Below are 16,533 nucleotides of genomic sequence, written 5' to 3' on the forward strand. Positions count from 1 at the left end.
GGTACTGAAACTGTCGTGTGGATAGTTTCACAAGAATCAGACAAAGGTTTAAGCATCGCTTGTTCTAGATAAAACTGCAAAAAAAAAACAACAACCCATAATGTACTTCTTTGCGGCTCTGTTTGCCCAAATCATATATTCACAACGTGAAATTAGAAAATAATATTACGTAACCAAAATACGCAATATGGAAACAGAACCTGCGTAATTGTTGACAGATGATGTACTCGTAACATTTTTACAAGACGAACTACAGCATTTAAAAAATGACTTGTATGTACTTGATATCTCTAATCAATCCACTGCACTGCATTAAAACAAAACGAAAACTAGAACGCCCTGGGCATACCGTTTCGCGCTTCTTATCAGTTGCTCAAAAGTAATTTGACTGTATGAAATGCATAATATAAACCTAGAAACATATACGTGAGCAGTATTTACGTAGTATCGGTGTCAAGACATACCTCTCAAACACTGTAAATCAAGTTAAAAATATCTCAAGACCGATTCTGGTCATAATGAAACCATGTTTCGTGAATGTTTTCTTTAAAGTACCGAGACCAGCCATATACTGTATGTTTATGTTCCAAAATTAATATTGTTTATGGCCTTCACACGCATTGCAGTATGCTCCTATTCTTTTTATGCTCAGGCACTAAGATTTCCCTTCAGTGGTAAAATTCCATATAAATATTCAATACTTAAACGGGCACAGTTAAGACATTAAATATACATATACATACTGTATACAGTACAGTTTGCATACGGTAATATGTTTATGTACTTAAATCAATCTCTTTTATGAGCATGTGAAAGGCATGGTGAATCGATTCTCAAAAATTACTGTACTTTGCATGATTGGAAAAAAAAGCGTGATTGCGAAATGCTGTGGTGTTACTTTTACAAAGACGGTCAATGAAAAAAAGAATGTGGACCAGGGCAATACTTTGAGTTTACAGCTTGTCCAAGGTCATTTATTATTAATACTATTAGTAATATCTTCGTTAAAGACTTTGATGGCTACAGCTCAAACAAGAGAGGTTGAGCTTTATTAGCTCCAGCTTGCGGAAATTCCGGATACTATTATTTTGCTAGCGGAATTTACCGGTAACTCGCGGTATTTACCGGTAACTCGCGGTAGACTGCGTACAGCGTACCGCAAAATAATGCTGTATCGCCCGCGCATTTTGAATGGCTGCATCTGTATCCATTTGTGGATAATGGCTCTCACTGTGGTTCGCTGGAGTCCCAAAGCTTTAGAAATGGCTTTATAACCTTTTCCAGACTGATAAATCTCAATTACTCTGTTTCTCATTTGTTCGGATCGCAGCATGATGTCTAGCTTTTGAGGATCTTTTGGTCTACTTCACTTTGTCAGGCAGGTCCTATTTAAGTGATTTCTTGATTGAGAACAGGTGTGGCAGTAATCAGGCCTGGGTGTGGCTAGAGAAATTGAACTCAGCTTTCCAAAGATGTGATAAACCACAGTTGATTTATGTTTTAACAGGGGGGGCAATCACTTTTTCACACAGGGTAATGTAGGTTTGGATTTGTTTTGTTCCTTAATAATAAAAACCTTCATTTAAAAACATTTTGAGTTTACTTGTGTTATCTTTGTCTAATATTTCAATTTGTTTGATGACCTGAAATATTTCAGTGTGACAAACATGCAAAAAAATAAGAAATCAGGAAGGGGGCAGACACTTTTTCACACCACTGTATCTGTCTTTTGTCTTTTACACAATCATATTGCTGTTCTTTCCCATGTTCCTGCTAAACTCATCCTATGGTTTTTCAATGGATCAAGATGAAGTAATAAAGGTGCCAACATACAGTTTTCAAACATTAGGGTGTGTTTTTGTCATTGTTGAACAAGATATACCCAGACCTTTTCACTTCCGTGTTGAACTTTTAACCCAGCATGGCATTGTGATAATATCTTCCTTGTTTTCAGTAACAGAACACTTGCTTGACTGTTATCTAGATCCTAATAAATATATTGAACGATGGAGGAAAAACTGAGTAATTCAAAACACTTATTAAGCTCAGAAAACAGTTATCAAATCAGATAGATAAATGGAGGGAGATTTGGAAATCAAAAGTGGATCAAGACTGTACTTTCATTTTTGACCTTATCTCAAATACCATCTGGTTCTGTCTCCATTCTCTGCTCAACAGAATCTGATTATTAAGGGGGCCAAGGATATGTCTGTAATCACACAGTCTAATGAATTGCACAACCTATGACCTCAATGATAGGCTACCAGGAAACATGTAAAAAAACTTGTTAGCTATTGGAACACACATGTTGAAAATTGGGGTGCTGTACAGTGTCCAATAATTCATCGATAAAAGAGTGGTTTTTACATTTTCAACTTTTCAAATCATGTTATCTATATGAAATACTATGAATTGTAATTGGTTTTGATAATGTTGATTTTGTTGATAAAATGTTGATTTATTTATTAATAAATATTTATAATTTACAAAAGATCATAGGTAACTGTGATACTAATGAGAGCATTACAAACAACTGATAAGTCTCGGTTGGAAACAATGTTGCATACATGTGTATGAATGTCTATTCAGAGTACCTTTCTGAATGTACATTTTCTTGGGCTGTTGTCCCAAAGAATAAGTGGATAAGAATAAGGCTTCTGAGCCCTGAGGAAAGCAGACAGAAGAGCACTAAGGTGTCTAAAAACAAAATCGCACCATTTACACCTTTATTCACAACCTTTTTAAGAGAAAAACAAAACAAAGTCAATGTTCTTTTATAAAAATAAATTAAAACAGTTGGCCTAACCTTTCCAGATCAATGAACAAAAGATGCCAGGCCAGGCTCCTTGGAGTAACCTCTAAACCTGTTCCTGGCAAGGTGATTACTGAGACACTTATCTGTCCCAAAATAATTAACATGCGAAACAAAACACTATACCTTTCGAATGGGATTACAGCAGCCATTCTCTTGACACAAACTCACCATTTCCGAGTTTTCTTTTTGTTACGTCCCAGTGTGTGTTCTGTGTGTGTTTTTTCTGTTATGTCCACACTGCTGACCCTTGATTGTTCTCCCTTCCCCATTGGCCAACCATCACACCACTGTTTCAATATGATGTCATCATCAATCAGCCCTCAGCCAATCAGAACTCATTTTATTCACTATATAACATGGAGGCTTTCAGGAAGAAAAGGCCTTTCGTTTGACTTCGGTCCCGTTTGGTTTTGGTTATCGCTTCGCTTCGCTTCGCTTCTGGTTATTGCTTCGGCTTCGTTTGTTGGTTTGTTTTGCTTTGTGTGTGTATTTTCGTATAGCTTCGGCTTTGTTGTTTTGTGGTTTTTTTTGTTAGTTTCTTTGTATTTTCGTTTGTTTGTGTGTTCATCCTTGTTTTGTCATTACCTTGCCCCAGTGTTACATGTTCAACTTTTGTGTTCTTTTGTACCCTGCTCCTGTTGATTACTCTTGTTTTCCCTTATTTGTATTCCTGGTTCACTTGTGTTTTTGTGTGAACTTTTGTATATAAGGTTAGTTTAGGTTGCTGGGTACACTTTACACACTTAGTTGATTTTGTATTAGTACACTAGTTTAGTACGGGTGAGTGCCATTTGTCTTGTATGGTTTTGGGTAGTCAGTGCAGGTTAGCTAGGGTGTTGAAGACGCCGAAGACCGTGTGTTTCGGGCTTTCTTTTGTAGTCAGATTAGCTTTCCCTCACTGTCCTAGCCAGCTCCATTTTGTTTATTTTCTTTTCTTTGGCACCACTCTAGTTCCTTACCCTTGTTATCATACTTCCTAGTCCCTCACCAAAACCCCCCTGCTTCCAAAAGAATTATCCTAAATGTTACACCCCTTTACCCCTAGACACTTGGGGTCGTAACACTTTTGAAGAGGGTTTTAGAGAAATACTTCTTTAGGTGTTTATGTTGTCTTTCCGCGTCTTGGCTTTGACATGATTTCAGGCCCAATCTAGCCCAGTATGCCCGCATCTGTTCATCTATATTTCCCCACCATGCTGGGTCCGAGCTATAGGAAGCGGGAGATGTTAGCTCCATGGCAGTAGGTGCAACAGCCATTGCGGCGGATGGTGGTGGCGTTTCAGGTGGCTCTACCTCTGACTCGTGTTCCCGTTGCGGGAGCTGGCTTGTCCTAATGATCCGCATTGATGTAGACTGCGCCCAGGCTAGAGCCGGCTGCAGCTAACTTTTCAACCATGGTTGTTGTAGCACTGACTGCAACGTTAGCCGTAAACTCAGGATCAGGGTCCGGCTCAGCAAACTTGAAATAACCAGTCAATCTGGGGATCTTTTTAAGTAGATCCTGCTCACACTGCTCTTTTAACTGACGTGCATTTAGTTTTTTCCATCCCACTATCATATTTTCTATCGCACATTTTGAGGCTACCTACCGTAAACTTGCACCAGAGATCTCCCGATGAATCCACGAAAATAAATTTGAACTGCGAACCCATTGCATCTTACCAATCATTGGTTCACAAATTATTCAACGTTTTTACGGACCAAAGGGGGCCCACAGGTCCGTTTAAAAAATACCTTGGCCAAGCAGGGGCCCCTGATCAATCCGGGGCCCCTAGGCTACAGTCTAAGCTAGCCTGTTCGTTAATCCACTCCTGCACTCATCCCTCAACAAAACAAAGCTAAGGGATCAACTTCCGAAATCCCCCAGGTAGGCCTCAAAAATTGCCAAACAATGGGTCCACAGTGAGATGATTGTATATAGAATATAAAATTTAATTCATCAAATAGAAAGAAAAATACCCTGTTCATATACAGTAAAAACTCAATATTAATGAGTTCTACATTAATGATTTTGCAGAATTATTAAAGCACCACTTTTTCCTTGTTTGCAGACCAAAAATGCCTATTCTGAACCTTGGTAGCTGAAAATTAAAATGTTTCTGAACGTCATTAATAATATTGATTTATAGATCAATAATTAAGCAAATATATGTGTAAAATCTAATACATAATATGAATACTAAATTGACATTTTTTTTAATTTTAAATATTACAGTATGTTAATTATTTAATATTGTGGGTGGTAGTGGGTATTTTTCAGTGAAATACCAGTATTTTCTGTGTTTGTGTCTAGAGTACAATGAAATCTGTAATATCTTAATTTAAGCACAAGAGTTGCCGTTTTAGCCTCAAAACGTTAACATTAACAGAATTCTTACATTTTAAAAGTATGCTAAGAATCCAAAATTGATTTTCTGGTTTTTCTTTTGGTTTTTCTTCAAAGAAAAGCTTAATCATATACTCACACACAATGCGTACAGTAAATATAACTTTTTTTGAGTTTGTGGTCTGCTTTATATGGTCATATGCAGATATTTTGCATACAGTAAATACCTGCTGAACAGTAGTTCTCATTGTGAACTGTGAAAAAATAGCTGTGAGGGGAGGCATGGAGAGGAGAAAGCATGGAGAGGAGAGATGAGTCTGTCATTAAGAGAATAGGGAAGGTGTGATCCTAGTTTCAGGATCATTTTGGTTTCGGAGGTCCTTCTGCAATAAGAGTTCTAAAACCCCTCTGTGAGGATGCAGATGGAGAGGTCAGTACGATCATGGACATTATAAGTGAAATGGGGAACTATGTATTTGGAGAGATCTTTGATCCTCATAGCTCCGATATGTTCCCTGAAATGGTCTGCCAGTTTCCTTCCTGTCTCACCAGTGTAGATAGCTGGGTATTTTCTGCAAGAGATGCAGTAAATATGGATACTGGAAATACATGATGTCATCTGGGTGATCCGGAAATTGTCCAGAGAGGCCTTGATTGTGCATGGTATTGGATATATATTTTCAGGTGATACAGTGAGTTCTGTTGCAGGGCAAAGTACCTCATGTGGATGATCACTATAGGCAGTCAGGGGAGCTGTGAATAAGAAAGTTATGCAGATTAAGTGGTCACGATATGAGACGATGGGGCGGTCTGAAAAGAGGGTACCAGTGGAGGGAACATTCTGTAAAATAGGGAAGCTGTCGTTAATGGTCCTGAGAATAGAAAGGGTGTTTGGGTGATAGGGAAGCACCAATGGAATGCAATTGTGAGTCTGGGAGTTCCTAATTGGGATGATGATATGAGGGCTATTTCTGGCTCAGGAGAGGGCCTTGTCAATAACCTGGGTTGGGTATCCTCTGTTAATAAAAATGTGAACACAACCTGTCACACCCAAAGAAGACTCCATAGCCGAAACATTGTGTTTCTTTTCTTCTCTTTTCACCATGGAATAAAACTTTTCTTGTTCCTTTGCAGCCTACGTATGCTGATGCAGCTATCCAATTGAACTTTTTCAAACTAATGAAAAAGTGTATTTCAAAGTGTTCTCACCATAAATATTTACAGTGTTTATTCAGATACAAATGGAACTGTGGGGTAGGTTTCTGGGCCCGTTCCTAGAGGGGTGCAGGGCAGCATGATTAAAAGGCAGATTACCAATGTGTGTGAAACACTATGTAATAATTTAAATAAATATAATAATTTATATTTATATAATTAAAATATTTGTATGTTTTTGTATCTACTGTACCTTTTGTTATTTTGTTATTATGTAACACAGTTGGAATAGTTAGTATCCATTTCCACAGTTCACCCAATGGGACGTTACAATAACCAGTTTCTTGGTTGATTTACATAATAAAGACACCTCTAACTTTATTTAGAGCAGAGTTTATGTTTCATTTTTATATAGATTAGTCATCTATCATCTAGATTTTAGAATTAGCGTTAAGAAAGAAATAATTATTTGAATGCATATGTAAACCTGGAAGAAACATTCACAACAAACTGTATAGTAAAACCCTTTTTTATATATATATGGCTAATAAAGGGTGTCAAGTTTGTGATACATAATGCAAATTCATCCATGTTATTAGTACTTTTATTCATATTATTTTAATATTTAACATATGATGACATATAAAGCTAAAAATATGTACACCAATATAGTATACCTCTTATTTATTGTATATTAATATTAGAGAAAAGGCCTTTATTATCCCCAAGGGGTAGTTTTGGTCAAAGTACAACGTGAACATTGGCTGGGAATTGAAGATGTGTGGCAGGCAAAAACTCTACCACTGAACCAATTAGCAAGCTAAATGTAAAACTACAAGTGTTTCACTTTCTGTTACACTGAAATGAAGTATTATGTATAGCATACTGTATGTAAAATATATAAAAAAACAAATAATTATCATAAAACAAACATAAAATACATAAAACAAACAAATAATTATGTTCATCATTGTGGAGTTGCTGTGGCAAAGTGTGATTTCCTTAAAGAGAAATCCTTTACATAGTGCAGACTTGTATCAGCACTAACGCAACATGCACTATACGACTGTAAGCCTCATTTATGTTTTTATGTGCTTATTTGCTTTTAAATACAATATATTTTTAAAGCCATATATGAAGCCATATATGTCTATTTTAAACAAATCAAATCTAAAATAGTAGTCCAGGATCAGAGTATTTGTAAATATCTGTAAATTTGTAGTTTGTAAATATGAGTGAGTCTCATTGCTTCTCATTATGGTTTGGCACTTGTTGTGGTATAGCGCATAACACCTCACAAATAAGAAATGACTGCATCTGTACATAAAACTTTGAGATGAACAAATAAGTTGAAATTAGATCAGTCAGACACATACAGTATCTCAATGGGTGATGGCATTCTAAAAAATGTAACAAGATTGTAGTATAACCAGAGAGTGACATTCGTGTCATGCTATAATTTCACATGTAGCCTATTCACTGATATTGCGATTCGTTTCCCCTTTGCTATGAGTTTTTTTCCGAACAGAAAGACGTTTTTTCTCCTCTCTTGGATTTCCTTGGGGAACTGGTTGTTTACTCCAAAGCAAAGGATGTTTGTACACATTGTCAAGAGTGTACATGCCTGTAGAAAAGTCTATAAAACCTTTTCAAAGTACTACATTTTGTGGTTTAACAGCGTGAAATCACACCCCTTTGTAACAGCAATTGTAAAATAGCTCTTGTAAGAGAACATATTGGGGTGAAATTAAATCTGCTCTTTAGCATACTGAAAAAGCTTTGTTAAGAGAACCCAAAATCTAAACCTAAAAACCAAGATATCCTTTACCTTTTGATGATGCACCAACTCCTCAAACTGTCAAACTATTTTGACAGTAATATTAGGAAACAGGGACTGCAAATAGAGAACACGTACATAAGGAATTTCAAACAAAATGAACACACTTTACAAGCACTTTACAATCTGTTGAGCTCTGTTCAGGTGTGTCAGAAGAGGGCTACACAGCCAAAAAGTTGTCTCTTTTCCTTTCAGCATGGAACAAACCTGTGTAGACATGCTTACGTAGCTACCTACTTGAAATTAATTCAGAATGTCATTCTTATACCATTTCCAATATTAGCATGCATTTTTCATGGAACCCCCTGGAAAACTGTAGATGTTAAATGTTGAGAAAATTATTTAAAAACAGTTTGGTTCCAAAGTATAAGTATCAGTTACAAAAAATCTAATTGACGAACGCAGATTAAACCTTTCCAATTTGAGTTTGGCTATGCAAAGAGATACATTAATAGCTAATAAAGAAAAGGAAAGACGTTCAAGAAGGTAGCTGCGTCAGCACGTGCAGACTGTAAAGGAACAAGTTAAGGTTTATTCCATGCTGAAAAGAAAAGAGACGTCATGTACCTGACAGACTAATCTTTTCTTCTTGGGTTCCTACCATATATGTAGAGGTCTTAAACCTATTGACCCTGAGATACTGAATAACCTATAACCAATTTTACAACACTCTGATAAACAATTAGAAAAAATGAAAGTCTAGACTATTGTCCATTAACTATTGTTAATGGACAATAGGTCAAACACTAGCTAGGGTCAGGGAATATGATTTTGATTTCTTGTAATTCACTTTGGATCTTTACTTCATATTAAGTTTATGATTTTTATTTAAGATCTGACCTCAATACAGATAAAAATGTGTGTACTCATTAGTGGATCCCTTGTAATTTGACCTGGCGTGAACAGGAATGGGTGAAAAAATGCCAAATCTAGGTGTTACGTTGGTAAAACAGAATTATGACTGTAATTCAAGCAAAAGAAGCTTCTACAAAGTACTAACTTAGAAACTTAAACTACACTTAATCAACCTTTTCATTTTTAATTACTTTTCAGAATGTGATTGTAGTGTTTCATAGCCGTTCAGGGACGCCAAATATGTAATCATAGTGGCTCTCTGAAGGCACCAGTTCTGTAGGGTTTGGGCATTTACTGAGACAATTTTCAATTGTAGCAGTAAATCACAAAGTTGATTCTTTTGATGGCTTTAGAATCCAACCATGCGATATAACTCAAACAACGCACACACACAGGTACTAATACACGAGGATACATTTATTAATACATAGAATATGCATGTAAACCTAACAGATCTTATCGAGAGGGTTATCAGAATACCAAGGTATATATTCAATCAGTTACAAAGAGTTACATATATCAAGAGGACATACGTTCAGTATATCATTCATTAAGACCGTTTCGTAAATGAACTTGGTTATAACTTCTACATTAGATACTCAAAACAAGTACATAACTCTTAGGAATTAAATTGATATCAACTGGTTGGGATAGCAATTGAATTCTCGAGCTGTAATGCAGTGAAGTTGAATACTCATCCAATCTTTGGGGATTCAGATCTCCTGCGGGCACAAAGAAACAGTTGCAGGCTGTTGCTGTCCAATCCGTGCTCTCTGGCTGTGTGCCAGGCTGTGCTGTGCGGCTTGCGACGGTGCGCTGCAGATGCTCACTGTCCGGCTAGTTAGTGTTGGCTTTAACTAGCAAAGTTTGTGCACAGGAGAAAAGATGACTGTGGATCCCAGCAAGTCAGGAAGAGGACCGGTTCGTTCCTGATGAAGAGCTAGTTCTGAATAGTGATTCAGCTGTCCACAGTTCTGACCTGTCCACGAGGCCTGCTGCTGGTTACTCTCTGGCAACCTCCACTCTAGACTCTTAGAACAAAGGAAAGTTCTGGCACTCGGACACACTGGCCGTTCCGTGGTTGTCCGGGCTGAGTCTCAGGATGGTCAGGAGGCGCGCTGCGAGAATGTCCTGCCCTTGGGAGCCTTCTGCTCCTGGACCGTCCTGCCCTGGAATTCTCCTTTGAATTCCCTTTAGAACAGTCCACAGAATCCTCTCCAGAATCTTACTGAATCTCCCGAATCTGAATCTTGTTGAATCTTTCAGGCTCTCTGTGTTGCCTGTTTTTACCTGGAGGAACTTCAGCTTGTTGATTGGCTGAAAGTTCCATGGGCATCAGAGTCCCACGTGGGTTACTCAGCCCTACCAGTCCCTGATTGGTTGATCAAGGTGAGATATGAGTCACTTAGTCCTGACACTTAGTAATGCAGTCCAGATGTCCATCCGGCACTCCCTAGACTGATAGGCGCCAGTGGATGACCATTGATCATGATAGCCAGACTTAGCTAAGTGCATCCCCCTTTGGGAGCTGTCCTAGGAAACCTTAAATCACCCTGCACTAATGGTCTCTCTGTGGCTGCACCACAGAGATGAACAGAGAAATGGGGCCTCATTTGGGAAGCTCAGAAACACTTAATTCTGCCTTATTATTAAGCCTCGCCGCTACATATCCCCCCTTTTTGAAGGTCACGAGGTCCTGAGGCGTTGTTGCCTTCAAAACAAAACAGAGTTAAGTGATGTCCCTTGCCATTAGAACATTAATCTTAAATGTCTACATTACTCCTCGAGAATTCATACCGGAACCAGCATTGGATACAAACAGGATGAATAACATCTGGAGTATGTATAAACACGGTAGGAGACATTATCTAAGTCTAGGAATTACACATCAGGAAGCTCACTGTCAATATCTGATACCTCTGTAGTAGATATTTGGGGAGAAGTCACTTCCTTTCTTTTGACATGCTACCTTTGACTCATTCATGCTACCCGGAGTACATCTTGATGTGAGAGTACAGCATTCAGAGTACATCCAGTCATGATCCAGCTACCCGGCAGTAGTGTTACAATAACAACAGTTCCTGTTCCCAGCCCCCCGATAAACCACAACACCTGTGTTGGGTATCTGCTAGGGTGGTTTGGAGGTCTGTTCCATTAAAGCAAACTCAACTACCTGTACCTCTTCAGGGCTTACTGTTTCTTGGATTTCTATCCAATTCAATAGTGTGGCACCTGAAGGCATCCACGACCTCAAGTTTGGTCTTATATTGTCTGGTTCCAGACCGTACAGTATTAAGTTCAAGAGCACTGTGGCCTCCTCGGGAACTTGCAGGAAAACTGTTTTGATTAGGTAGCTGCATTGTGGTAGCTGTATCATGCCTGTCACAAGTCGTGGTGACAGTTAAATGTGGTGTGCTGACCAGCCATTTACTTCCCACCTGCTCTTCATGGGGTTCATTAACCTCCCTCTGCCCATTAGTAGCTTTACACACTTCATTGGTGAATCGTTTAGACACAGCCAATGGATAGCTTTGGTAGCCATACCCATCTCAAGATTTGGAACCGAATTCAATCTTGGATTGCCTTCTGGGTGAGCTATGAGCGATGGGGTTAATGTCACATACTCCTCTACTGAGAAGAGTGGAATCAAGTGGGTTGGGAATTGTGCCGTGGCTAGACTGGCTACAGTGGCACTAAACTCCCTTAACAGGTCTTGTGTCAACATTCTGGCCTGTTGCACACAAGCATAAACCCACTGTATAACACCAACAATCATGTCCACTGGTTGGGGAATAAGGTTTAACCCTGTTGCATAGGAAGTTGCCTGTAGGATTTTCCCTAAGCTTTCCAACTTTTGCTGCTGTCGATACAGTCTGTCACTACCCTCTGGCCTCTCTGACACCTGCCTTCTTGGGGCAGTCAGGGTGAGAGTGCCAGTAGCACACAAACCTACCAGAAAAAGCAAACGTGCAACAGCGGCGGCAGCAATCAGTCCTCCCAAAAGTCTTTTCGGGTGGCTGATCCCAGTCATCTCCTTCTGAGTGACTGTTGCCTTTCTAAGCTGGCGCAGCGTGTACATGGTGTCTTTCTCAGTATGCCATGTGGCATCTTGGGCACCAACATCCTGGAAATCTGGGGAGATCTGACACAGCTGCTGATGCTGCTCCTCCATTTCCAGGGCATCTGCTTTTTCGATTTGTTCATGCCTGTGCTCTAGGAACCCTGCAGGGGGCGGTGCAGCGGTGGAGCATGCCTGACCCTTGGCTGAGTGGTCATCTGGAGCACCTGAGTGATCTGGGATTGTTACCCCATTCTCACTGTTCAGGTCCACCCTGCACACTTCCTGATTGAGGAATCCCTCTATCGGCATGTTTACAATCGTTCGCTGGGGGTAGGTGTAGGACACCTGCTCGCTCCCCCCTTCCCTCGCTAGGGGTTCAGGGAGCTGCCCCAGCACTGAGATAGCTAGTTCACTGTCTTCGAACTCACTATCACCCACCAGGCCCATGTCAGTACAGGCGGGGATTCTGACACCCCTCTTTGCGATGTCCAGAACTGGCAGGCGGGTGGCTTGACCATCCAGCTCCAGTCTGGGTGAACCACTGTTGGTCAGACTCAGACTGACAGACTGAGCTGGTGGCTGTAAGAAAACCAGCTCGGCTTTCATTCCCTGTCCCTTCTGGGGGACTGGGTGTGTTGGAAACCCTGCCGTTGAGGCAGGAACAATCAGGTCAGTCTCACTCACTACCTGGTAGTTGTGAGAAATAATGTTACCTGACTGCAGGTTCCCTGGGTCACAGCAGAGGGAATCGGCATCTGGGATCAGGTGTGTCCACAGCGCAGTAGTCTCAGCGTCCAGCTGGACCTCCTGTCTAACCTGTGAATGTTGCACCAGGGGCACCTGGTGGTGGCCCTGTGACAGCTGCTCAAGCAGATCCTCACTAATAGAGGACCTCTCAGGGCTAAGGGTGAGGGCTACATCACCAACCTGCTCTCCTGCCATCTGGATCCCTTCCACCACTGCAGGGTGGTGTTCCTGACCCCTCTTGGGTGCCAGGGTGCACAGGGAAAGCTCCTTTTCATCGCCAGGTGGGGAGATCTGCTCCTCTTTAGGGATGTAAAAGGTGTGTGCTTTACCTGGTGGATCAGGCGGCTGCTTGGAGCACCGCTCCTGTGGCATGGAGGCTGTTGTGACCTCAGCCGGGACACGACTTCCCTGTATATCCGGGGAACAAGAAAATATTTTTATTTCTTGTCCAGAGGGAACAGAAGGAATCTCCACATAGGCTTCTGTGTTCGGTGGGCACTGTGTGAGCACAGTCTGCCTCTTGGCCCCCCTTTCCTTCTGTACAGAAGGCTTAGGAGCCTTGACCTGGTTCCACACTTTGCCTTTCTGGTGATCCACCAAAGGTTCCACTCTGAGTCGCATGCCCTTTTCTTTTTCTACCCGTTTGAGCTTGCCGTGTGACATCAAACACCTTTCAACCTCAGTGTCAATCAGTGTCTCACTGTGTAAGGCACCTCCCATGGCAGCCTTGAGGTAAAAGCTTCCTGCTTTTCCTCTGTGTTTTACTGCCTGCTCTGTGACTTCAGGGGTGGAGTCAGCACTCGCTTGGGAGTGGCCGACCTCATCCAGGCAGGAACCCTTCCGCTCAATCAGATAGACTGAGGGAGTGGGAGGGGGCGGGTCTCCGCCTCCTCCAGTGGAGAGTATCAGCTCATTCACGCTTCCGGCAGCCTTGGGGAGCGGTTGTCCCTGTCCTAATAAAGCTTGTTCAAGCCTGGCCAGGCGGGTGGCTACTGAATCCTTTTGTTCAGCTTTTTCTAGCCCTTTCCCTCCCCCGGTGTTCTCATGGCACTTAGGACGCTGGGTGTGGTCCTGTGTGCCTGCTTTGGAACGGGGCTTAGCCAGCTCAGGAGCCTGTGCTACTTCGAGCAGGGGGGAATTAACCCTGCTGGCTCTGACGGCGAACACAGTCGCTTTAGCAGCTTTTTGCTCAGAGCGACTTTGGACATCATACTCCCAGGCTTTCTGCACGAATCTCTTAATATCAGTCACTTTCATGGTCTGTGCATCTGTATGCATTAAGATCATCTTTCTGACTGATGGGTGGAGATTCGCAATGAATAAACCCTTGAAATGTATGTTCTCTTCGCAACCCTCATCATTTCGCCCTGCAAAATAAGTTCGTCTAAGTCTCTCGTAATATTCGCGAGGGGACTCTGTTCTCTCGTGCTTAATGTTAAGGGCGGCGGCTATCGCGGCAGTCGGGTCAATAAACGCACTGTATTCTTCGATAAGTGCTTGACATAGCTGCTCAAAGTCATTACAGACTTCTTTCATCTGCCTAGCCATCCACTCATGTACAGCTCTGCTGGTAGTTTTCCTGACCAGAAACACTTTCTCCTGTTCTGTGGCGTTTGGCAGGAACTGCAGGTTATACCTGAGGTCTTGAATATAACTCTCGATATTATTCTCTGACACTGCGGGGTCAAATCTCTCTATGTCCTTCGCTAGCTCTCTCAGAGAATGGAGATTTATTCTTCTAGCTTCTCCGCTGACGGAGATATGGAAGAGATCGTGGTCAGACTTGTCGCTGCTAGAGAGAGTGCTTAATAGCGACTCGAATTCAGACCTTTTAGCAACCATCGTTAAACTTAAAGAGTATTACTTTTAAGTACGAAATCACAGTTTTACCATAGAAAACCACAAGATCAAATATGCAATCAACCCGGTAGATTGCAAAAGATCACAAAACAATCAAGCACTGCTTAAAGAGCAAGGGGAACTTTTTTCCTTTCGGCTTTCAGCACACTGTATTGTCGTGTATGAAACCCGCGGCGTTTTATATGAATTATTCCGCTTGGTTGACTCATTTCAGTCTTGCCACGCCCACCCAGGGACGCCATAAATGTAGTGTTTCATAGCCGTTCAGGGACGCCAAATATGTAATCATAGTGGCTCTCTGAAGGCACCAGTTCTGTAGGGTTTGGGCATTTACTGAGACAATTTTCAATTGTAGCAGTAAATCACAAAGTTGATTCTTTTGATGGCTTTAGAATCCAACCATGCGATATAACTCAAACAACGCACACACACAGGTACTAATACACGAGGATACATTTATTAATACATAGAATATGCATGTAAACCTAACAGATCTTATCGAGAGGGTTATCAGAATACCAAGGTATATATTCAATCAGTTACAAAGAGTTACATATATCAAGAGGACATACGTTCAGTATATCATTCATTAAGACCGTTTCGTAAATGAACTTGGTTATAACTTCTACATTAGATACTCAAAACAAGTACATAACTCTTAGGAATTAAATTGATATCAACTGGTTGGGATAGCAATTGAATTCTCGAGCTGTAATGCAGTGAAGTTGAATACTCATCCAATCTTTGGGGATTCAGATCTCCTGCGGGCACAAAGAAACAGTTGCAGGCTGTTGCTGTCCAATCCGTGCTCTCTGGCTGTGTGCCAGGCTGTGCTGTGCGGCTTGCGACGGTGCGCTGCAGATGCTCACTGTCCGGCTAGTTAGTGTTGGCTTTAACTAGCAAAGTTTGTGCACAGGAGAAAAGATGACTGTGGATCCCAGCAAGTCAGGAAGAGGACCGGTTCGTTCCTGATGAAGAGCTAGTTCTGAATAGTGATTCAGCTGTCCACAGTTCTGACCTGTCCACGAGGCCTGCTGCTGGTTACTCTCTGGCAACCTCCACTCTAGACTCTTAGAACAAAGGAAAGTTCTGGCACTCGGACACACTGGCCGTTCCGTGGTTGTCCGGGCTGAGTCTCAGGATGGTCAGGAGGCGCGCTGCGAGAATGTCCTGCCCTTGGGAGCCTTCTGCTCCTGGACCGTCCTGCCCTGGAATTCTCCTTTGAATTCCCTTTAGAACAGTCCACAGAATCCTCTCCAGAATCTTACTGAATCTCCCGAATCTGAATCTTGTTGAATCTTTCAGGCTCTCTGTGTTGCCTGTTTTTACCTGGAGGAACTTCAGCTTGTTGATTGGCTGAAAGTTCCATGGGCATCAGAGTCCCACGTGGGTTACTCAGCCCTACCAGTCCCTGATTGGTTGATCAAGGTGAGATATGAGTCACTTAGTCCTGACACTTAGTAATGCAGTCCAGATGTCCATCCGGCACTCCCTAGACTGATAGGCGCCAGTGGATGACCATTGATCATGATAGCCAGACTTAGCTAAGTGCATCCCCCTTTGGGAGCTGTCCTAGGAAACCTTAAATCACCCTGCACTAATGGTCTCTCTGTGGCTGCACCACAGAGATGAACAGAGAAATGGGGCCTCATTTGGGAAGCTCAGAAACACTTAATTCTGCCTTATTATTAAGCCTCGCCGCTACATGATCGTTTTTTTTTATTCACCAGGCCATTATGTGTACAATGTGAAAATAAAGATAAAATACATACTGATTTAATGCCTCTTGATTTCAGGCAGTTATAATATTACAGGTTTTCATAAGAATATTTTTGTTTTAAAAACTTGAAAAGGCAGATACAAATACTTCTATAGTC

The sequence above is a fragment of the Atractosteus spatula genome, chromosome 24 (genome assembly GCF_055471065.1).
Source record: "Atractosteus spatula isolate fAtrSpa1 chromosome 24, fAtrSpa1.hap1, whole genome shotgun sequence".
Classification (NCBI taxonomy): Eukaryota; Metazoa; Chordata; class Actinopteri; order Semionotiformes; family Lepisosteidae; genus Atractosteus; species Atractosteus spatula.